Source organism: Lissotriton helveticus, chromosome 6 (assembly GCF_964261635.1).
Source record: "Lissotriton helveticus chromosome 6, aLisHel1.1, whole genome shotgun sequence".
NCBI lineage: Eukaryota > Metazoa > Chordata > Amphibia > Caudata > Salamandridae > Lissotriton > Lissotriton helveticus.
Genome location: NC_136067.1, coordinates 271,757,520 through 271,772,696, shown reverse-complemented (window position 1 = coordinate 271,772,696; position 15,177 = coordinate 271,757,520). Strand labels below are relative to the sequence as shown.

The following is a 15,177-nucleotide window of genomic DNA, read 5'->3' as shown; positions in this document are numbered from 1 at the left end:
CATCCAACGCGTTCACACCAGCTGGCCGCACTGGGAGTCACGCACTCAACGCTTTCACACCAGGGGGCCGTGTTGAGCGCCGCACTGGGTAAGCGACTACTTGTACTGTAACAGTTTTTATAGCACCTACCTCTAATTTATATTCTCCCCGGGAACCCCATCCCCCGGGGCCTATATACAATGTTGGGGACCGTGGGGGGAGGCGTAATGCCCCCATGGTCCCGCCGGCTCCCCGCGTCCTTTGGGAGCCTGCATTACTTTTCCACATGAGGAGCTGCTAACATGCAGCTCCCCGTGTGGAAAAGCAATCTGGTTTGCATTTTGAAAGAGAGAATAGGTTTCCCTGCTCTATGTTTCAAAATCCAAACCAAGTTTGCTATGGCAGGGCGGGAGCCACGAAGCTCCCACCCTGCCAAAGCAAACAGCAGTGTCCCGGGGGTGGGCACTGGAGGGTGGCGGTCCCTAGGGCCCTTGAGGGCTCCAGGATGTACAAAGGCCAGGGGTTCATGGTCCGGGGGCTTGGGGATCCTTTGAGCCCCCCCACCAATTTACATGAAAGCCCCAGGGGGTGGCGGTCCCCGGGGCTGGCGGGGCCTGTGAGCCTCCCCGACCCATTTATTTTGCTGGGGGGAGCCTTTGAGCCCCCCCACCCATTTATTTTGTAGCCCCCAGGGGGGCGGTCCCTGGGGGTGGGGGGGCCCTTCTGGGCCCCTCATTACATTGGATTTTTTGCCCCCCAGGGGCTAATTTTTAAAGAAGTGCGGGAGCCCACACTTCGGTTTTATTATTTTTTTCACTGCAGGATCCGCGCACCCTGCACAGATTTTGCCATTAAATAAAAAAACACTTTTGGGACCCCCTAAGCAGGGCTAGGGGGTCAGGGTGGTTCTACCCTGCCCCCTTTTTACGTTTTGCGCACTTGTTGCACTGATTTCTTGTGCCTCGGGTACAAAATGGCTGCCAACACTTCCTCGTTTGGAGTGTTGACAGCCAGTTGACAGCCAATTAGCATGCAGCTCGTGATCGGGAGGGTGCTCAGAGGGTGCTCGCAGTGTGCGCACAGGGTGCGCAGATCCACTGCGGCCATAGATATATATGTGATTTTACTTTTAATTTTCTCAGCAACTACTGAACGGATTTACACCATTTAACCGCATGCGTGCGGGCGGAATTCCGCCCGTACGCTGGGTTTTTAAAAAGCGCACTTTACGTGACGAGCTGGGCTCGTCATGAGCGTGCGAGGAGGCTACGCCATGATGAGCCCAGCTCGTCATGAGCGTCGAAGGGGTTAACAAAAAAGCACAAGTCTGAACCAAGGGCTACCTCTATGCCAAATTTTGTATAATTCCGTTCAGCAGTTCGGGCTGTAGCTGCGGCTAAAGGTTCCTATGGAAAATTGCATTGGAAAAACATATTTTGGGACCCCCCTTTTTTCTTGTCTCCTGCTTGACGAATCACCCCCAAACTTTCAGGATAGGAGCGTACCGGAGCGCCCCACGAGTTTTGACATTTTCGCGAACATTTGTCAACCGGCGCCAAACTTATTGCAAATAGAATGTTGCGGATTTCCAATGGAAAATAGGTCATAATTATAACTACCTACTTGGAACTGCCAGTAGGTAATGTATATATGAATATATGTGTGTTTTGTTGATTTGACATCGGGGAAAGTCTTTGTGTTGGAGAGTGTTGCACATATAATACCCCATGCTTCATTCTGAAAACTGTCTTTTGATGTGCCTCATTTTATGAGAGTGAAATTCCTTTCCTGGTGTTTTTATTATTTTGTCATATGTGCGCCTCTGTGTGGATTTTCAATTTTTTCGGAGGGCGAAGCAATACACCAAGAGTGGCCAGGACCTATGGAACAGTACTTGGCGTGTCAGGACTCAATCCAGGAGAGGCCAACAGTAGGGCCAAGCGCATTTCCACTTGGAATTGGTCAGCTGGGCAGTTGCAGGAATCTCTTGCAGCAATCTCATGACCCTTGGTGTCCGGTAAATATTTTTCTGGGTATAAGAGAGCAGGCACTGTCTATCAGTGATCTTCTTAGAAGTGAGACAGCAGGTTCAGTTCTCTTATGAATTTCCGCAGGTCCAATAGTATTTTGAGGAGGGTAATGAGGATGCCACATGTATGCCTGGCACCAACTTGTGGGTTGGGGTGACTCCTGTCTCCTCCCTAACAATAGGATAACAGTTTCCAGGGATAAACCTTTTCGGGTTTGCAGCATTTATGGGGTACCTTACAACAAACAATCCCACAGTGCCCCTCAATGTCTACATTCAAGATCGTGAACCCCTTCCCTGCTTCTGCATAACCTGTGTGCCCACCCCAGAGGTGTGGCAAGGGCAATGAGCAACTTTTTTTCTGTGCTCACTTGAAACCAGTTCTGAGGATAGCTTTCTCCACACTAGTATTGGTGCCTGCCTCCCTACCTAGGGGAGCAAAGATGGGGTATGGGCAGGTACCATCTTGCATCAGCCTGTGACAGTGGAGGTCAATCTGTAGCTAATTAAATACCTGGGTACTAGCAAATGGCCATCCTGCCAGAGGATTAGGAACACCTCCCACCATGCAAACCTTTGTCTGCGCTTGGGGTGCATTTTTTACACCTCATTCAGGGTTGCCCCCTCAGTGGGCCGCAGCTGGAGGCTAATGCAAATTAGCATCCAGAGGCTTTAGGCTGGGAAAGGTAGCTTTCTAAATGCACCTTTCCTTTGACTCCACAAGTAAATTGGGCTTTTAATAAAAATTACAAAGCATCCAGGAATTCATGTTCTAGTTGTTTCCTAGTTGATATTGCATCCCAGTGTTTCTCTATTCAACAGCTCAGCCTTGCTAAAGTGAAAATAGTTTTTGGGAGCTAGCCTTCATAAGGACATGTTTTCAATTACATTTTCTACATATCCAACTTTTAATTACCACCTCATAGTCTATAATGTCTGCTCAGAAGTGGCATTATTATTTTTAAAAATGGTTTGAAGTTTTGAAAGGGCTGGTCGCGAGCATACGCGACCACTCGCAATGAGAAACCTGAACTCCCAGCGCTGAGAATATCACCAGGAGGTTTATTTTCCACGTTTGTGATTGGCAACTTCATGTTGCCGATCGCGAATGAGGAAAAAATCTCGCCGGGATGTAGTTTTCTCGTCCAGTTGGCGACCGCGAGCAAGCACAAAATGACCGCTGCACTACGCTACGCTTCGCGTGTTTACACTGTGCTACGTGCAGTTCGCGTAGTGCAAAGTAGCGCAAACTTCGCAAACTATGCGAGCGTAGCGTAGTGCTTTGCCCAGCGTTACTATAAATGTTACCATGGAGAGCTCCTATGTAAGAAACTTCAGAGAATAAAGCAGTGCCTTGCATAGTAATGAACTACTCAAGTTGAAATTCTCAGACAGAAACAGCTTTTCATGATGAAAATATTGCATCTGTTGGTGCTTGGACTCAAGTAACAGAAGTGCATACACCGCGGTGCATTCTACACTACAACAAGCACATGGAAGGTGTATATAGAGTGATAAAGTAGATTAAAGATTGGGGCCTTACAATGCTGCTCAAAAGTCATTTATCTGGCACAGAGTTGGACTGGCCTATAGAGCAATCAGGCATTTCCCAATGGGCTGGTTTGACAGATAGGGTATGAGTCCTTTTTCAATCATTGTGAGCTGGTATTATGATCGGGTGGGACAGTTTTTAATGTTGATTTCCCTGACATTACCAATTTTTTAGCTATATGCTTTGCTAATGGGAGGCCCCTTGTACATTGATGGCCAGGATTAATATTTGTGCCAGTCCAAATCAAATTTGGTTTAAGAAGTGGCTGTTTATTGTTTTATTTAGCATTTTACAATGCTTAGATTAGATTCAAATATCATTCTCCAGATTCCAAGAAGTATTTTGTACAGTTTAAACCATCTGTAAAATCAGCCTATTGCAGTATAGCAATCAAGTGGTTGAGGATGTGGCTAGATTTAAAGATTGACTGAATAATTGGTCGAATGCACACCTAATTTACAATGTAATAGTTTTTGAATGCTCACAAACAACATTTTGGCATGCAGCACTCGGCTTGTGCTCTGTCCCAAGGACAATTAATAATCAATGAACTAGCTTGTGCGTGAAGAGCGTGCCAGACCCGAGACGGACAGGCTGTATCATAAGATGAGTTTTAACCAAGTAATCCATAGTAATCAAAGTTTGATTCCAGTTTCTTCAGATGTTTCAAAGTTCATCCAGAGACAACATGATTCCAATCTGAAATGCTGAAGAAATGCCCATCCAAGCTTATTTGTACAGCATGACGCAAATCATGTTTCATACTGGTTAACTGTAACAATATCATTATGAAAATCAATAAAAACAAGTGGTCAGTGTTAAATATATCCCCTGTTTCAACACAATTATGATTACCATGGGGCACATTGTGCGATTTAGTTGTAATAGGTGATATATTTGGCACTGACCACTTGTTTTTATTGATTTTCAGAATAATTGATTTTGCTTCTTTTAAGTCATAGTGCGCATTTTCAGATGAAATTGAATGCAGCATGTTTTGGTGGTGGTAATATCTTCATGAAGTGCATGTCATACAGTGTTTAATCATTTATCTACAGTCACAACGATATTAAAGATTGCTGATGGGCTCTTTTTATGTTGCAGTTACCCCTGACGAAGTCCTGGCTGTAATGCATCAGGTATATATTGTTAGTTACCCAGGATAAAAAGTGATTTGCGTCATGCCGTAGAAATAACTTGTATGGGCATTTCTTCAGCATTTAAGGTGGGAATCATTTTGTCTCTGGAGGTGGCAGCTCTTTTTTTTTTGTCCAGTGCCACCACCCCTCCACGCTGGCAGCAGATGGTAGGCCTGAGAGAGGGCTGCTGTGGGGGAGAGTGCGCCAGTGCATGTGCCGCAGTACCGGAGTGCAGGTAACTACACAGCAGCTGACGCTCCGACTGGTGGACTAACTTGATAGGAAACAAGACCTGTTCGAACTGCTTGGTGTCGAATTTGCAGGGCTTGGTGAGTGATTCATTTTTGTTACTGCTCACATACAGAGGTAAGTTCAGATTACGTTATGAATAACATCTGATCCAGCTCGAGCTAGCCTGGAGTTTGGCGCTACCTACTTGGCATTTGCCGGGGCTGATTATTTAAAAAGTGATAGAGACTCCTGTCCTGTCACTAAGATAGTAATATATCATGGAGTTATGGTTTTAATTAACTATGCAAATAAACTTGACTTGATTCCCTTTAATCATATTAAATAGATCAGGAGAATATAAACTCATTATGTACAAATATATCATAAACACCTTACAAAATTCTAATAAATCTTTAAAAATAAGCATAAACATAAGTACAATAATCAACAATATCTAATCTGACACCAAATAATCTCTCGCATAGTTTCAAATGCGATGGAATTTCAGAGTAGAACCCCTGACCTTAGCTATCTGGCATTAAAATATGTATACCTCCATTACTTCTTTGCACCTTTCGTCATACTTTGGAGGAAATTCAGATGTCCAATTTCCCGCAATATTTAGTCTAGCAATGGAAAGATTATAAAAGACCCTATCAGTAGTCCCTATGCCCAGCAGCATCATTTTTGGAGTAAGTATCCCTCTGTGAGGTTGTACCATAGATATTTGGTGCTGGAAAAAGGACTAAAATTATGTGAGTTTAGGACATATAGCATACATATAGGCTGCTTCGACTAAGCAGTGTAGGCAGCTGTATAAACTTTTATACCATTTGCACAGGTTAGAGGGACTAATAAAGATATCAAACATTATGAAATACATCTTGCCTCTCAATCTAGATGAAGTGACAAACCTGCAGAATCGCGTATGTTGGAGAGTTCTTACACCGAGATCACCTCGTCTAAACTTCGGGTCCATTTATCAGCCCTTATTTCCAGATCATTGGAAAAATACTGAACCAGACAACTGTACTTTTCCGAAATCCTAGATGAATGATTACTGAACATCAATTGTGCAATGTCAGCCGGGGTCAACCGAGTAGTGATGTTGATACTCCCACTTTAAAGCATCTATAAATTGAAGGAGGGTGGGCACTTCCCAACTGGCGTATTTACTTTTGGGCTATCTTTTTTCCTATGTTGTATGATTCTCCTCTGGATAATTGGCTTCACATCATCTCAGTTACAAGGGATCCTGGCAGTAGAGAGCATGAAATTCAAAAGTAGTACATTATTCAAAGAATCTAGACTAAAGACCACGATAGCCCTTGAAAAATATGGACTGATATGAGGAGGTTTTTGCATCTCCGCACCTATACACGGCTACTAGATAATCCTGACATTCCTGATTGCTTTACCTCTTATTATGTTGGATCTTGGACCCAGCTTGGAATTAAGCAGCCAGATGATCTAATAGGTGATTTTGGGATTACATCTTTCTTGGACTTAGGTGCAGAATTCGCCATACACTGCAGTGATTTTTTAAATGCTTACCGATCCGGACCCTCCTACTGAGCAGGAGTTAATTTTCTCAGTGCCTTTCTTCATGTATCGCATACAGTCCCAATATCCCATTGATGTGTAGTATGCATTGAAAAAGGAGACTGGGTTGGCCCGTCAAATGGTGTGGAAAACCAAAGATCATTCATTGCAAATGGAAATGATGAATAAGGCTGAGGTTTAGAAATTAGGAACATGGCGGTAGGCTATCTGATTTAGAAAAGTATGATGCAACTGCGTATGCCTGTCAAAATAGATTATCTGTACCAAATTTTTTTCTACTTTCTTTATTTCTTATCATCACTACCCAAGATCAAGAGGACAACATTAGAGCAGGGTGAATTAGCTGCCACCACCAATGCCTGTGGGAGGAACCACCACCACCACCAGCGCCATGGCAGATGGTTCTGCTGGCCCCAGTAAGTCTTGTTAATAGTTCGCTAACTTTTACCTCTCCCCCTAGTTGAAAAAATGTGCTGTGTGGTTTTTTTATACAGCTCTCCTTTTTTTAACTCCTCCTTCTAATCTTTGTTAAATTCTTGTAATCCCTACATTATGCTTATTTCTATATTTCATGTTTCTGTAGCTGACTTTCTCTTTCGTGTGTAGGTTTCTTCTTTTTAGTAAGCTTTATCTCTCCCCTTATATGTCTTGTGGTACTGTAAGACTAAGAGAGCAGATTTTTGGTACAGTGACGATTGTAGGCTCAAGTGAGCAATTTTTCACCACACATGTTTGTTGAGAAGGCTTTCTTGCTCATGCTCAAACAGCCAAACAGAGAGAGAGGTCATGGACCCCTCACCCAAATGTTGTGTTATCATTCATTTCTACAGTAAATCAGCAGTTTACATGACAGTGCAGCATGGCAAGAAAGCAATGAGATCCCATTGAATGTATTTGCCAACAAAGACCATATGTCCTTTATTGACCATCCATTTCACTCCTTCATTGTAGTATAGCTGTTAAACTGAAAAATCATCACTTTGTGATCGAAAGCTGAAAATGGTACTGACATTCATCTTTATTATAGTAATCATAAATAAGTAGGACCCCCAAGTGGCAGATGGCAGACAAATATAAAAAATAATGTAACATCTTCCTATTTGTGTCAAATTTGGCACTAACGTTCATGTGTACCCATCAGTGCATACCATGTGCATGCATACATTGGATCTAGACTGTGATGTCATGAATATAAAACCAAAGTGGACACCAATATGGACACCAGGAATAAGTAACACACACTGTTGGCAAAGTAAACTTATAATGTGCATAATTTGCACCCTTACAACACATACAATGAACATGTGGATAATGTTTCCATTTTAATTAAACAATACAAGACTATATTAAGCCCTGATAACAATTCTATAATATGAAACGATGATTCAAGTTTGCATACAGTCAAAATCCTGTTAACAGCTTCCAGTTCAAAAGCAAAGGTCTGTGAGCATTTGCATTGAGTTAAGCACAACTTTGTCCACCCACAATAAATAAGTTATTTTCATGCCTTCGATGTCTCTGGAATGATTGTCCAATGTGATCCCATTACTTCATCACTCTGCTTCAAGCCCTAATCATTTAAATTTGGCATCAGCACCAACGTCTGACCACAAACATGACCCCTTTTGTGCACTGATCATTTAACATATTGAATAAAAGTGTCTTGTGTAGGTAGGATGTTTTCAAAAGTTCTGTTGCCACTTGCAAACATGAATTGGAGAGTACTGTTTAGTTCATGGAATGGACAAGTGTGGCTAAACATTATTACAATGAATCTCTTGACATTTCTGAATTGAACAGGCTCAACAGACCTTGGTCGATCTGACAGCAATTTAAAAGCGGGAGTAGAAGAAGATAGTGCCATCCAGGTGTCATAAACTGCTTTCGTCCCTCTCCCATGAAGAATGACGTGGTATCACAACTGGTAACAGCATGAAAAAAGTGCAGAGATTCACATATTTCAACATCTATGCTTGCTTTAATACCATGAGCTGGTATGTAATGAAACTTTTTTCCTGTACCAAATGCTAACCACAATTCTGGTTATCCAATGTGTTTAAAATTAGCAATCGCAAGAACAACTATATTGGTATACTGTTTGAATCATTATTTTGAATGACCTTCAGTTGCTGCATGGAATTAATGATGTATAACTCATGTGTCTGCTTCCTCATGATTGCAAGGCGATATCATTTCGAAATGCATAACTAGTGTGGAACTTGCAACTTTATCCTGACAGGTGGCAATTACTTGCTTCCCTTCGATATTAATAATTTGCACATGTGTACTCAGTAAACTGAACAACTCTGTCTTGTTTATTATTTCAGGCACAGCCCATAAAACACATTCAATCAATATAACATAGGTGATTCATTTAGATCATTGTAACATTTTACAGTAAAAGAAGTAAGAAGATCATGGCTCGAATATCATATTATAAAAGCAAATTAAAAACAATACATCAACAATACAAGAGAGAAAAAGTCAACATCTGAGCTACTGGTTTGAATGCCTAAGGATGCAACAGGAAAAGAAGTTCATATATTTACAGCAAGGGATATGTGCAAATAGGAAATCATCAAAGATTTAGACAGAGAAGAAGGAAAAAAGGAATACAGCGTGTATATATTATTATGTACTTTCTTTCATAGCCATATTTCTATAAATAGTTAGTAAAAAGGGGTGCAATGAATAAGAAATTAAAACAATCCAATGTATGGGCAGGAAATCCTGCCCAGACATTTTATCAACTCTCTGTCAAGCTACAAGATTGAGAATAGCCTTCCTTCTTAATACCCAAGCAATATGCAGGTACCGTGAGACTGCAAGAGCTAGTAGTTGTCTGGTGTCACTCTTAAATAGTCTTTCCGCTTCCCAGTAATGTCTTGCACCCATGAGTTTGCAAATGGCCTGCAACCATTTTTTTGGGCATTCCTATATAGGGGGCAAAAAATAAAAGAAAGTGGGTCTCTGTTTTGTCTACATTTGGGCAGTATGGGCAGGAGTTAATCTTGGGAGAAGCGTTAGCCCATTTGGAAGTGTGGGATCTGAGGGGCAGAACCCCACACCTGTATTGGAAACATTTTGATTGGTATGGGTGCATCCTGTTCAAATATGGTTTGAACCCAGGTATGCACTTGTGGTTCAGTAAGTTGCCAGTGATGGTATTGGTTTGATGCACTACCCACGTTTGAGTTAAGACTACCTCCCAGTATGATTGTTGTACTCTCTGAGCATCAGCTTTTACTATTGTATCCGGAGTTACCATAGCTCAAAACTCTGTCTTGTTTTCATCTCGTCTAAAGGAACTATGCCAATCTTTGGGAACTGGAGAGTTAGATTGTTGTATTTCTATCTAGGACCCTAATTCAATATTCCTAATGTATGCCCTTGTATGGCTATAATAAATAATATCCTTATAAAGGCATAAGAATCATATCCATATTTAGTTGTAGCCCATGCAGTCAAATTAAGCAGGACTACTTCCCCAGACTCCTAGAGAGTACAACGCGTTGTTTAAACAAAGCAAACCTCCAGCAACCTGGGAAATCCCCATGCTTCTGTTTTGATTTGTCCTAGAACTCCTGTGAGCACTGAAAGAACGGCCAGTTCATAGTGACATCTTTATTGACATCTTATGTCCAACCTTACGTCAAACCCGGCACCTTTCAGGTATAAATATACCAACGTTGCCTTAAGCAAACACACGGTGGTTTGGAGCAAAGCAGCTATCTACTTGCCCGAGAGCCCAGCTGATGCGGAGCCCACAGACACCGCCCCTCCCCTTTGACGCACTGAGAGAGACGCTGTCTTTTTTTCTCAGGCCGAGAAAAAACAGCTCCGGTGTTTTCAGCCGCCCTTGCGGGTTGCTGGGATATTGAGTCCTGAGAAAGAGATACCAGACCTCCTGCTTTCTATCACCCAGGTACGGAGCTGACTAAACCCTTAAAGAGAATTCTTGACTCAGATTCTTGGCAAAACCAACTTAACTTAAACTGCTACTTATTTACTCCTTCCCTCGTATTAGGCTTAGGTCAGGTACACCGGGTTAGGCGTATTTAGAAGCACCAGTTGAGTACGTTAGTCAAAGTATTTATGTATGAATATATTTTATCTATTTTAAAGTATCATACGGCTAAGAAACCATATCAATGCTTTTACAGTATTATTTTATAATACTCCTTTTACTGTACGCACTTTACTTTATACTAAGTATTGCAATTGTGGCAATTCATTTCTCTTGCATGAGAAAGAAGACTGCTCAATAAATAACACCTTTTATTGAAAACGCCTGTCTCCCTATTTCTCTGCACTCTGGTGAAACTAAGTATGCACAATTGACTGAGTAAAATAGCTGTCTATTGTTTTCACACGACTCTAGAGATACACTCTTATTCTGAGGGAGCAAAGTTGTCATGTTTTATGGTTGTTAGAAGCTAATCCCTTCTTGTCTATCCAGGGAAGTTAAACTCCTCCTTGTTTATTCGAGAAAGTTTCTAGTGACCTCTGAGCTAGCTGGCAAAACTAATTAAGTCTAATATAGTCAGTAGAGACCTAGTCGACCTCAGTCCTACGTCTACACTGCTGTTTATATTATTCCAATGCACAGAGCCTATTGGGAATATAGGAACTACACTACAAGATTCAGCATGCTTTGAAGACCCTCACCTCTTTTTTCTCTAACACTTTGCTTGATGCTTACAGTAATATATATTTCCCACACAAGATCCAATAATTTCACACTCCTTGCTTGAGTTTCTATGTAGGGTATAAAAACTTTTGAAGTGAAATCCTCAAATGTTTTACAGGAATTGGGAGGTAGCATATGACTATTGGTACACCATTTCATATATACTTACATTCACCTCTGGAGCAGTTTTGTGTATGGTAGCACTTCCAGCCATGAAGTGTAATAGCTGGGACTTCTTTCCTTGTATGAGTTGTCCAGTCACAGACATAGACAATGGAAAAGACTGATTCTTGTGCTTGAAAAATTCTTTCAATTTTCCATTTGCTGCCTGACATCCAATATATAATCTAGCAGATTGCAGTGACGTTTAAATGAGGATAGTTTGTCTTTGGTTGATATTTGTTCCTTGGTATTGTATCTGTTATTGGCTTCGAACACATTTACAACACCTCATGAAAATTGCAGTTATATTGCGACCTACCAACTTAGCCTACCCCATGGTCTCTACCTGCACCATTCATTCCGCGTTTTTGCTCAGACTGATTCGCAGCAACAGCGGCAGCAGTCGGCGGTCGACACGCCGAACTGCTCGCGGTTCTCGATTACCCGTTCCTCCCGTAGCCTGTAGCCAGCAGCTGTCCCCACGTAGCAGATCAGTGGGAGACTCCAGAAAACCATGTGGTACTGAGCGTCAACAGCGATTCCAGACCGTAGGTGCAGACCGGAGCAAGGACCGGACGGGGGTGCAATGAAGCAGGCAAGCAGGCAGGTGCACTGGTGGGACTCAAGTGTGCGAGTGTGAGAGCGCGCCCCCCCTTAGTGGGAGGCCGCAGAGTGAAGTGCCCAGGAGAGTTTTACGGAGGTGGCCTTGCTAGGCTGGGTTAGGTTGCAACCTCCAGCAAGCCCGGCTCTCTCACTCCTCCTCCCCCTTCTTACTGCTACCCTGAGACGGGAACACAGCTGCTCCACGCAACTTTGAATCACCCCTCCACCCCACCCCAATCGCAGTTATACTCATCCTCCCTTTTTGGGGTTGTTTAACGGGGGATGCGGTTGGGGAAAGTCAGAAGTGCACCTCCACCAAAGGACAAGGAGAAGGTCAAACAGGCTACAGCCAAAGATCTTCTAGGTATGAATTCCCCAGGCCCCTGTCCTTCTGTTAAAGATGAAAAACACAGATGACTAGAACCGGGAGCCTCAACAGACTCAACGCCAACAAAGGTAACAACCGCAAGCAACTGGCCAAAAGCCATTCCAAAAACACCTACAGTGGTGACTGCAGCAGCAAAACGGGGTGGCAGCACCAAAGTTATTTCTGCTGTCCCACTCAGGCACCACTCAGCACCAAACAGCAGCAAACGGGCACTGATCTCGGACTTTCTAAAAGTTGTAACAAAATCCACCTTGGCTAATCGACACTGTATTGACCCCAGGGCCCTCAAAATAAGAGATGACACCAGTATTAGCTCATCCTCAGTGAGCGAGGCCACCACGTGCACTCCCAGTGGGGAAAAAACTACGAGCTGGGAGTGTGGGAGGAGAAGTTCCCAGTCACCTCATCGATGAAAACCCCATTCGAAGCAACCATCGCTGTTCTAAGCCTCCAACTCTTATCATCCAAAGCTCTCATTGTGTTAAAGCTCAGACAAAAGCAAAACAACCAAGTCTTTGAGGCACAAATACAGCACCCCTGCTTCTGTCGATCATCTCAATCAACAGTACTATACTCATCCTCACCAGGTAATGACAGACGCCAAAGGGTTAATTAAGCGGCCCCTGCCAACCAGACGACCACAAATATCTCAAAGTTATTCAGGAATTCAATAGGGAACGAGACAACACTTCAGGGCGCTCAAAACATCGAAGTTCAGGAGTTTGTCTTTCTCAATACCAACAAAAACAATCATGACAAGCCTGGTTTCTCCTCGTTTTTGTCGGAAGCGCAAGCAGAACAACGAAAGGGCCAGACCCCACGCCAGGCAAATCTACAGGAGGAGCGGTTTCTTTTCCCTGATATGCATGGTTCAACCTACTCGCTGCAATCCTCCCAAACAAGGAAACAACTCAGCAGGACCCCGGGTCTTCTAAAAATCTGGAAACACCACTCCCAGGTATCTCCAACTGAACCAGGCAGTTTTCCAGCTCCATCAGCCTGGCAGCTTTTGTTACAAACAAAGGACACAATCGCCAAAGTAATGTCTTACCAAGCTGGACACCCAAGTGGACCTCCTAAACATCCTAGCAATCCACGTTCAGGGGGTGGAACAGACTTTACAGCATCGAGTCCAGCAAAAACCATGGTCAATCTAAACATTTCAGCTCCTCAATCAACTGATAATGGTGAACTAGCATTAGGTCAGCTATTAACAGCAACCAAGATATTAACCAATCGGGAGAGAAAACGTCTAAGAAAAACAAGAAACAGAAGGCACCCACAGACAAGCAATCAACTTATTTCCCGTCAACACCGAACAGGGACCAAAACAGAGGGACCATGATGCGGCCTTTCTTCCTCCGGACACAATTACAAATAAGGATCAACTGAACCACCCTACCTACTTTTACCAGCTGTCTAAACAACACCAAAAGGGAACTACCACAGTTTGGGAAAGTGAAACACCTTTCATCCACCCATGCAACACAATCTGAGAACCCCCCAACGGCACCAAGGAAAGTTATGAAAGAAATAAGTACAATTAGCCCACGTGCAGTATACTCAGTTACTGACAACGAGAGGAAAGAAAACTGGCACCCAGATTTAACCCGTAATGTAAACTCGGGAAGCAATAAATCAACTTTGATAAAGGTCAATAAACGATTAACACAAAACAACACAGACGCTACTCCAACCACACCTTCAACAATCACCAATACCGGCCGAATAAGCATCAGTAAGGTTTGCACATCTAGTGTCGCAGTGGGACTCCTCTTCAAACACCAATAAATTGGACTTCATACCTCACTATGTCTCAAGGGGAAACCATGACATCTTAAACAGAAGCATCCTGCTTAAACTCTTTCAAGCACTGCCCCCTTTGAGCCACATAACCACTAGTGACATTGTTAGTATAGCGTTCAAACAGAACTCGCACTTCATGGGCCAAGAAACAACCACAGCTTCGTTCTCAGCCACTCCTCTTATTTAACAAATCTGGCAGCAAGGGACCAATTTGCAAAGTGGGCATTAAGTTAAAAAAGACTGACCCCCCTTTGCTACCCCAACCTGCTCCAACCACCCAACCAACCAGTGGGTCTGTTAAAGGGAGCTAAAGGCCCAGACCACCAAACCCCTCAAAAGAGGAAAGAGTCCACAACTAAGAAAATCACCATCTCCTTTGCTAATCCAGAGGCCACTAAGCCCCCCCGGATTTCGGGATCTAATCTTGGCTGGATCACCCCTAAACATGGCATGAATAAAAACTCATGGAGCCACCAACTTACTCCTGGGCTGCAACATCGGCCTTAGTATTAAACTAGAAGATCAGGCTTCATGGAATTCATCTCAAAGTATAATATTCTTCTCTTTTAGGAAACCTGGATGACAAACACCACACCCATAATCGGATGGAAGGAATTTCTGAGGCCGGACAAAAAAGTCGCCAACCTAGGGAGAGCCAAAGGAGGCCTTTCAATTTTCATTTCAATCGATATTCCATGGCAAGTTTTTACAAGAGACCTTGAGTTCTCTTGGTTGCAATGCGTCAAACTGGAAGCCCCGCTCCTCACTTGTCTGCTTATTCTTAACATCTATATTCACCCTGTGTTCAAGCGAAAAAGGACAAGAGTTGACCACTTACTACTAACACTGGCAACATTAAATCTTGCCCATCAGGACGCAAACATCATCCTGTCAGGTTATTTTAATATGAACTTACTGCAAAATGGTAACAAAAACCCTGAGGAGCATACACAGGCCCCAAAACAACGTGACATCATTGGAAAGAGATGTGCGGCCAGTTTGGTTGATCTTTCAATGAGCATGCTACATGGTAG

General features: G+C 43.1%; 1 long non-coding RNA gene across 1 annotated transcript in view; it reads left to right on the top strand.

Annotated features, from left to right (window-relative positions):
• LOC144761331 (uncharacterized) overlaps positions 1 to 10,782 on the top strand; it is a 72,837-nt gene extending 62,055 nt beyond the window's left edge. The window contains exons 4-5 of the long non-coding RNA XR_013595672.1: positions 6,804 to 6,910; positions 8,295 to 10,782. This is a non-coding gene — a long non-coding RNA (uncharacterized LOC144761331). The remainder of the gene's footprint in view (positions 1 to 6,803; positions 6,911 to 8,294) is intronic.
• Positions 10,783 to 15,177: the final 4,395 nt, after the last annotated feature.